The following is a 10,438-nucleotide window of genomic DNA, read 5'->3' on the forward strand; positions in this document are numbered from 1 at the left end:
ATATGATACTCTATTTCCCATTTAAGGGGTTATCTTGTAAATGAAGTGAATTCACTCCATCCTCTACATTTAGAATCCCTAATTTCCTTCAAAAATCAATTCCTACATGAGGATTACTTTATTTCTCTACCTCCTAATTTCTCCCTTATCCAAAATTAATTTTCATTTCATTTGTAGATTTATTGTATATGCTCACTTTGCATAAACTTGGGTGTATACCAAATATGTGACCTATGTGTACCCTGTACCCCGTGGACTGTAAGATTCTTTTTTATGTGCACAATTTTATTTTATTTTATTATTTAAATTTTTATTTAATTAATTTAGAATATTTTTCCATGGGGTAGACTGCAAAGGGCAGGCAGTCTTTTAATGCTCTTTGGGCATAGTTCCAAATTGCCCTCCAGAATGGTTGGATCAATTCACAGCTCTACTAGCAATGCATTAATGTCCCAATTTTGCCACATCCCCTCCAACATTCATTACTTTTCTTTGCTGTCAAGTTAGTCAATCTGTTAGGTGAGAAGTGGTACCTCAGAGTTCTTTTGATTTGCATCTCTCAGATTATAAGAGATTTAGAACACTTTTTCATATATTTACTGATAGTTTTTATTTCTTTATCTGAAAATTGCTTATTCATGTCCCTTGCCCATTTATCATTTGGGGAATGGCTTGATTTTTTTGTACAATTGATTTAGCTCTTTTTGCATCTGAGTAATTAGATCTTTGTCAGAGGTTTTTGTTATGAAGTTTTTTCCCCCAATTTGTTGCTTCCCTTCTCATTTTGATTGCATTGGTTTTGATAAACTTTTGTATTTAATGTAATCAACATTATTTATTTTACATTTTGTAAATTTTTCAAACTCTTGCTTGGTATTAAAAGCTTTCCTTTCCCAAAGATTGGACAAGTATACTCTTCTCTGTTCACCTAAATTACTTATAGTTTCCTTCTTTATATTCAAGTTATTAACACATTCTGATTTTATCTTGGTGTAGGGTGTGAGATGTTGAGCTAAATCTAATCTCTCCCATACTGTTTTCCAATTTTCCCAGCAGTTTTTGTCAAATAGTGGATTTTTGTCCCCACGGCTGGGATCTTTGAGTTTATCATTGACTGCATTGCTGTGGTCACTTACCGCAGGTATATTCCAATGATCCTCTTTTATGTCTCTTAGCCAATACCATATTATTTTGATGACTACTGTTTTATAGTATAGTTTGAGATCTGGCACTACTAGGCTACCTTATTCACATTTTTTTCATTATTTCTATTCATATTCTTGATATTTTTTTCTTTCAAATGAACTTTATGATAGTTTTTTTTTTTAATTCAATAGAAAAGTTTCTTGGTAGTTTGATTTGTATGGCACTAAATAAGTAAATTATTTTGGGTAGGATTGTCTTTTTCATTATGTTAGTTCATCCTACCTAGGAGCAATTAATGTTTTTTCCAGTTATTTAGATGCAGCTTTAATTGTGTGGAAAGTGTTTTGTAGTAGAGTTCATGTAGTTCCTGTGTTTGTCTTGACAGATAGACTCCTAAGTATTTTACATTGTCTAGGGTGATTTTAAGTGAAATTTCTCTTTCTAACTCTTGCTGCTGATATATGTTGGAAATATATGGAAATGCTGATGATTTATGTTGGTATATTTTGTATCCTGCAACTGTAAAGGGTGAAATTATGGTTGAGACTGAAAACATTTAAATTTAAGTGGTTGCCAAGGGAAATCCCAAATAATAAAATACCCAAGTCAGCTGCCAAATTTTATGGTGATTTAATTGATAGTGGAGAACATTAAGAAGAAGGTAGAAGAAGGAGTAGGTTTTATCTCTCCCTCTTCCTCCGCCTGATTAGTATTGGGCAGGGAGATCAGGAGATAAGGGAGTAAGGGTTTGGAGTATGAAGGAGGAAGGAATCAGCCTGACCTCCAAAGGGGCTCAGCTAAGATACCAGGACCTGAAATCAGCTACAGGGTAAAACTCACCACCCAACACTCCAAGGTGTTGGAATACTTAGCATGCTGCCAGCCAGAGTCATCTTTCCAGGGAAAGAGGAGGGGCCAGGAAGTGCTATGCCTTATATGGATGTTTTTACATCATTTCTCTGCATGTCATCTGTACCAATGAGTTCTTAACTTGATTTAGGACAGCCAAGAGGTCTGTCCTTTTTTTGCACATGTCTATTGAAGGTCATCTCCTCAGATAATTAAATCTTGAGTTTAATGCAGACCTTCAAATTCTTGTTAAACTGAATAGGGTGGAGAATGTAGACTGTCCAAGACCTGATTCTGTTATTCCAAGAATCTCCATTTTTGCTGATCAGGAAATAGCTAAATCACATCTTCTGAAGAATGGTCTGATTAGGGTGGAATAGTTTTGAAATTCACACAACTTTGCTAAAGTTGTAGATTATTTCCATTAGCTTTTTAGTCAATTCTCTAGGATTCTTTAAGTAGACCATCATATCATCTGCAAAGAATGATAGCTTGGTCTACTCAGTCCCTATTTTAATACTTTCAGTTTCTTATTCTTCTCTAATTGCTACTGCTAGTGTTTCTACTCTGAATGTTAAATAATAGAGGTGATAATGGGCATCCTTGTTTCACTCCTGAACTTATTGGGAAGGCTTCTAATTTATCCCAATTGCAAATGATACTTGGTGATGGTTTTAGATATATACTGCTTCTTATTTTTAGGAAAGGCCCTTCTATTCCTATACTTTCTAGTGTTTTCAATAGGGATTAGTATTGTGTTTTGTCAAAGGCTTTTTTATGTATTTATTGAGATAATCATGTGATTTTTGTTGGTTTGCTTGTTAATATGGCCAATTATGTGAATGGTTTTCCTAATATTGAACCATCTTTACATTCCTGATATAAATCCCACCTGATCATAATGAATAACCCTCATGATCACTTGCTGGAGTCTTTTTTCTAGTATTCTATTTAATATTTTCACACCTATGTTCATTAATGAGATTGGTCTATAGTTTTCTGTCTCTGTTTTTGACCCACCTGTCTGTAATCAGTAACATATTTGTTTCATAAAAAGAATTTGGTAGAACTCCTTCTTTGCTTATTATGTCAAATAGTTTCTATAATATTTTAATTAGTTGTTCTTTGAATGTTTGATAGAATTCACTTGTGAGTTCATCAGGCCCTAGGGATTTTTTCTTAGGGAGTTCTTTTATGGCTTGTTCAATTGTTTTTCTGATATGAGATTATTTATCTATTCTATTTCTTCTTCTGTTAATCTAAGCAAATTATATTTTTATAAATATTCATCCATATCACCTAGATTGCCATATATATTGTCATATAATTTGGCAAAATAGTTTTTAATGATTGCCTTAATTTTCTCTTCATTAGAGGTAAGGTCTCCCTTTTCATTTTGGATACTGTCGATTTAGTTTTTCTTTCCTTTTTAAATTAGATTGACCAGTACTGTATCTATTTTATTTGTTTTTTTCAAAATACCAGCTTCTAGTCTTATTTACTAATTCAATAGTTCTATTAATTATGGTTTTATTAATTTATCCTTTTATTATTAGGATCTCTAATTTAGTTTTCATCTGGGGATTTTTAATTTGTTCACTTTCTATTTTTTTTTAAATTTGCATGCCCTATTCATTGACTTCTGCCCTCCCTAACTTGTTAATATATGAACTCAAAAATATAAATTCCCCCCTTAGTACTGCTCTGGCTGTATTCTATAAATTTAGAAAGAATGTCTCATTATTGTCATTTTCTTCATTGAAATTATTAATTTTCTATGATTTCTACAATTTTGGAGAATCATATTATTTAAGTTCAATTAGTTTTTGATTTGTCTCTCCACTTACCTTTACTAATTAGTATTTTTATTTCATTATGATCTGAAAAGGTTGCATTTATTATTTATGCTCTTTTGAACTTGTTTGCCATGTTTTTATGCCCTAGTACTTGGTCAGTCTTTGTGAATGTACCTGTCCTGCTGAAAAGGTTTATTCCTTTTTGTCCCTATTTATTTTTCTCCACATGTCTATTAACTCCAATTTTTCTAAGATTTCATTCACATTTTTATCTCTTTCTTATGTATTTTTTGGTTTGATTTGTCTAGTTCTGTTAGAGGAAGGTTCAGGTCTCCCACTAGTATAGTGTTACTATCCATTTCCTCATTCAACTCCACTCGTTTCTCCTTTTGAAATTTGGATGGTACACCATTTGGTGCATATGTATGGAGTATTGATATTTCTTCATTGTCTATACTGCCTTTTGTCTGGATGTAATTACATTCCCTATTTCTTTTAATCAGATCTATTTTTACTTTTGCTTTGTCAGATATCATGGTTGTAACTCCTGCCTTCTTTTTCTCAGTTGAAGCCCAATATATTTTGCTCCAATTTTGACCCTCACCCTGTGTATTCCTTTCTTCCTCATGTGTCTTGTAGATAACATATGGTAGGATTTTGGTTTCTGATCCATTCTCCTATTTTCTTTTATTTTATGGTTGAGTTCATTCCATTCACATTCATAGTTATGACTGCCACTTGTGTATTCCACAACATTTCGATATTCTCTCCTAGTTCTCCCCTTCTTTTCCTTTTGCTATATCCATTTAAACCAGTGGTTTGCTTTTAATCAGTCCACCTAATCCCCACCCTTATTATACTTCCCTTCCCCATCCATTTTTCTTTCCTTGTTCTTATTTTTTTTAGGTTCTATTAAGTCCCCTCCCTCTTTCCCTCCTTTTCTGTTCTCCCCTCCCCATCCCTCCTTAGTTTTCTGCTTCTTACTTCCCCTGTAGGGTAAGATAAAATTTGATATCCCAATTAATATAGATGCTCTTCCCTCTCGGAACTCATTCCACTCAGAGTAAGATTTAAGTATTATCTATTAGCACCCTCTTCCTCTCCTTCTTAAAATAATATTCTTCTCCTCCCCTACCCATACACCTCTTTGTATGATATGATTTATCTTATTCCTTCAAGTTTTATCATGGTACAATCTTCTATTCCTCCCTTTTTCTTCTTTTTACATATCATTTTAGATCACTTATTACCCCCAACCTCTTCCTATGAATGATTCTTCTAATTACTATAATAGTGAATATAATTTTTGAGAGTTACCAATAACATTTTCCATGTATTAATATAAATGGTTTGATCTTATTGAAGCCAATAAAGAAGAAAATTTTAATAAAAACCTTTTTTTTTTCTTTCTCCTCTCTTTGTTATTCACCTTTTCATTGTTCTCTTGATTTTTGTGCTTGGATATCAAACTTTCCACTTAGTTCTGGTCTTTTCCTTACAAATACTTGGAAATCTTCTATTTTGTTGAATGCTCATACTTTCCCCTGAATGCTCATACTTTCCCCTGGAAGTATATAGTTAGTTTTGATGGGTAAGTAATCTTTCGTTGAAGACCCAATTGTCTTGCCTTTCTGAATATCATATTCCAAGGTTTGCAGTCCTTTAGTGTGGAAGTTCAAATAGTGTAATCTGGATTGGTGCCTCTTGATATCTGAATTGTCACTTTTTGCCTTCTTGTAAACTTTTCTCCTTAGCTTGGAAGCTCTTGAATTTGGCAATTACATTCCTGGGGGTTGTCTTTTGAGGATTTAGTGTAGAGGGTGTTTATAAACTCTTTCAATGTCTATTTTTCTCCCTCGCTCAAGAACATCAGGGTACTTTTCTTTGATAATTTCTTCTAGTATGATGTCAAGATTTCTGTTTATTTTGGGGTTTTTCAGGTAGACCAATGATTCTCAAAGTGTCTGTTTGAAACTGCTTTTCCTGATCTATCATCTTTTTAGTGAGATATTTTATGTTTTCTTCCATTTTGTCTGTCTTTTGACTTTGCTTCTTTAATTCTTGCTGTTTTGTAAGATCATTGGTTTCCAATTGCCCAATTCTGGTCCTTGAAGACTGTTTTACCACTATAATCTTTTGATTTTCCTTTTTGGTTTGGTAAATCCTATTTATCATGTCTTCAAGCTATTTCATTTTGGTCTCCAATTGGGAGTTCCTGTCTTTTAAACTGTTATTTTCTTTTTTGACTATTTACCACTTTTCTTGACAAAACTCTTCCATCTTTCTCATGAGCTCCAATTTAAATTCTCCAAGAGCTTGTGGCCAATTTTCATTTTTGGAAGGTTTGGATGCATTTACTTCTTTGTCTTCTTCAGTTATTTCCTTTATAGTCTGGATTTTTTCTCCATAAGAATTATCCAGGGTCAATGCCTTCTTCTTGTTCTTCTTGGTGTTGGGAGTTTGTTTTTCCTGGGTATTTTTTTTTTGCCATTGCTATGCTAGTTTTTCCTTCCCTTTCCAGTCAAAAATCTGAGTAAGAAGGGCAGGCTCCCTTTGTATGGAGCTCAGGAGCACAGTTTTTCCATGAGGCCACCTCTCATGTCTTCCCAGTTCGTACTCTGTGCTGCCCTTCTCTTTGCTATCTCTGTTCCCTAGGTCCATGCTCTTCAGCCTGCTGAGGTCTCAAGTCTAGCTGCTCTCAGGGATAGGTCCTTGGTTGTCTTAGTCAGTTGCCAAGGAACTAGAGGTGCCCTTCACTGACTCTCTGATTCTAATGTGAGTTGTCTCTGACTCTGGCTTTGAAGAGTGGGAGAAGGGAGAAGGTGGGAGAAGGTTGATCAATTTGCATTTTTGTGGAAGCTATTTCACCCACTTATTGGGTGTAAATGCCCAAATCCTATGTACTTTCAATGCTGTGTCCTACTGTGGAGTTCCTTCATTTGTATAAATTGGGGTTTTTTTGGCCTTTTGAGGTACTCTATATTTGTAGGTGATGAGGTGTGGACATATTCTGCATCTACACTGCAATCATGTTAAACTGGAAGTCTGGAATGTAAGATTGTTGAAGGGAGGGGCTATTTAACTTGTTTTTTTTTTTCTTTTTATGTCTGGCACTTAATGAAAATAATAATTGCACATATTTGTGTAATGAAGATTCACTGAATGAGTGTTGTCATGACAATAGAACAAACACTGTACTATTTACAATGAATACAATTTTTATTTAGATATTTTATTTTTCCAATTATAGATAGTAATAATTTTCAGCATGTTTTCCAAAATAACAAAATCTAAATTTTAATTTTCTTCCTCCCTCCCCCCCTTCCTGTGCCCCTCTCAGAGATGGTAAGCAATATTATCTGGATTACATTTAAATATACATGTATTTGTATATATACATAAAATCCTTCAATTCTTTTTTTTTCAAAAATATAGGGCTTTGTATATGACAAAAGACTTCACATAGGATGTAGCTCCTGAGCTGAGCTTTGAAAGAGGTTATGAATTTTGAAAATCAGGAGCCTCTTTCTTTTTGCATCAAGAATAAGATTATTAAAAAGGGTGTGCTGGATTATTAATAATGAAGATTAAAGTTGAATAAAATATTTTATGCATTTTAAATTTTAATTATTTGTTTTCCTTAGGTTGCAGATTGTTAAACATTCACCAGCATGACCTTAGCTAAGTGAAATGTCTATGTAAAATAAGTATACTCCGTATATTGAAATGTATGTATGGTACTTCCTAGGATGGGGAAAGAGATTGAATCTTTTGGAAGGAACTTCTTCCAGACCTTGAAAACCTAAGTATGCTCGCTTCAGTCCAGTGTTTTAGCTCTGAGATACCTGAAGGAAATCCAGTGGTTCTTCTTTTTCTTCTTATCTCCAAACTCTGCAAAAACTCAGCTCATTTTTAACCTTCCACTCTCATTTTCTCCTGTTTCCTTTGTTTCTTGCTCCTGAGACTTCAATTATTTCTGGCTATGCTCATTATGTCCCAGATGCTGTCTTCCCACTGTTGCTACCGCCACTCAATTCTCTTAGGCCCCACTTGTACTTTCAGACTGTTGTTTCATTTAGAATGTGTGTGTCCCCTAAAGATTTCCTGGATGTGAATCGAATTTGCCTTCTGGCTCAAGGACTGTGATAGTTCTAATCATTTTCAGAAATGAAAGAGAATGCTTGCCCCTCTCAACTTTGAACCTCATGGTGTCAATCACTTCTTAACCCCCTTTCTATTTGTTTTATTTTTATTTTTTTAATAACAAATTACCACGTAAGTTTTCTGAAGTTATATGATTCATGTCGTCTTCTTCCCTTCTTCCCTCTCCCCTCTTGGAATCCAATCTAGGTTGTACATGCATTATGACACAAACCATATTTCCATATTATTAATTTTCAAGTGAATAATCTTATAAAATCAAAACCACAAATCATGTATCTAAATAAATAAATGATAAATCACATGTTTTCTTCTGCATTTCTACTCTAACAGTTCTTTCTCTGGGGGTGGATAGCATTCTTTTTCATAAGTCCCTCAGAATTGTCCTGGATCATTGTATTGCTGTTAGTGACAAAAGTCTATCACATTTGATCATCCCACAATATTTCAGTTACTGTGTATAATGTTCTCCTGCTTCTGCTTATTTCATTCTGCCTCAATTCACATAATTCTTTTCAGTTCTTTCTGAAGTCACCTTGTTCATCATTCCTTATAGCACAATAGTATTCCATCACCATCATACACCAAAATGTGTTCAATCATTCCCCCAAAGAGGTACATCTCTTTAGTCCCTCATTCTTTACTACCACAAAAAGCATAGCTATAAATATTGTTTGCACAAACAGGTCCTTTTCCATTTTTTAATCTCTTTGGGATACTGATCTAGTAGTGGTATTGCTTGATCAAAAGGCATGCATTCTTTTATAGAATTTTAGCTCTCATTCCATGTTGACCTCCAGAATAGTTAAATCAATTTATAACTCCACCAGTAATGCATTAATGTCCCAATTTTGCCATATTTCCTCCAACATGTCTTATATTTCTGTACTGCCATTTGGCCAATATTTTTATATTATTACTCTATGTTTAAATCATATACTCATTTTCATCTTATCTTGGTATTGGGTATGAGATATTGATCTAAACCCAATTTTTTTCATTGTTTTCCAAATTTTCCTGCACGTCTTGTCAGATAATGAGTTCTATCCCAAAAGCTGAGATCTTTTGGTTATCAAACACTAGGTTGCTGAGGTCCTTTAACCTGGTCTTGTCCATTGATCCACCCTTCTATTTCTTAGCCAATACCAGATTGTGTTGATGAGTACCGCTTTATAGTACACTTAAATCCCCATTTACAGAAGCCTGGGCGAGAAAGTGTTTCTAAAAGCATTTGAGACAGGGAGTGACATGGTTTGAATTGTGTCTTGGGAAAATTATTTTAGGAGCTGAGGGCAAAATGGAAAGGAAGGGTGGGGGATGTCTGAGGGAGGAGGGTGTCTGGAATCAGACCAAAGAGGAGACTGATAAAACTGTTTAGGTAACCAATGATTAGGGCCTGAATGAGGACATTTTTTCAGAGTAAGAAGGATGGAGATGTTGTGGCCAACAAAATTAGAACCAATTAAATTGGTCAACTGATTAGAAATGGGCAATGAAAGTAAAGGGAGAATCAGCGAGGCCCTGAAGTTACATAGCTAGTTGATCAGACGAATAAAAAAGTTCTTAAAAATAGCAAAGTTTTAAAGGACAAACATGATTAGAAGGTAATGACTTCTACATCTGAAGGGTTGAATTTAAGATGACAATGAAAAAGAGATACACAGCAGACAATTGATACTAGAAATTTGAAGATTAGAATGGGAATGATAGAAGAAAACATGCATTTTTTTTGTCTCTGTCACTGGTTCTTAGAACAGTGACCAGAAAATAGTTGACAATAAATAGATTTTTTTTATTTGACTAGAGAATTCATGTGATAGGTTACCAAGATGACAAAAAGGAAATACTATGAGACCATCCAATATTTTCATTTTCTTTTATTGCTAACTTGTCAGTGTAATGGATGTGAGATGGAACCTCAGAGTTACTTTAAATGTATTTATTCAATTATGAATGATTTAGAGAAATTTTCTCATAGTTATTATTGTAAGTTTGAATTTCTTCTGAAAACTATGTCCTTTGACTATTAATCAACTGAAGAATGACTCTTATCAATATACTCTTTCTGTCTCTTTTTCTATAAATATATACACATATATTTGCATAATTGGATACAATGATCAACTTCTCTATTTCTTAAACAGTAGCAAATTGTCTTGATGATATTGTTTTGTAGTATGGTTTGAGGTAAGGGACTGCTAGCCCCCTTTCTTTTTCATATATTTTTGTTGTTCATTTTTTTTTCATTTGTGTCCTACCCTTTGTGATACTATTTAGGTTTTTCATTACAAAGTTACTAGACTTGTTTGTAAACTCCTTCTTCAGCTTATTTTCCACTGAAGGGAACTGAGGCAAACAGAGTTAAGTGACTTTCTCAGGGTCACATGATTTAATAAGTGTCTGAAGCCAGATTATCCAAATTTGAACTCAGAAAGATGTCTCCCTCTTATTCTATCTATCCACTGGGCTACCTAGATACCTCAACT

This window comes from Monodelphis domestica, chromosome 3, assembly GCF_027887165.1.
Source record: "Monodelphis domestica isolate mMonDom1 chromosome 3, mMonDom1.pri, whole genome shotgun sequence".
In the NCBI taxonomy this organism is placed as follows: Eukaryota; Metazoa; Chordata; class Mammalia; order Didelphimorphia; family Didelphidae; genus Monodelphis; species Monodelphis domestica.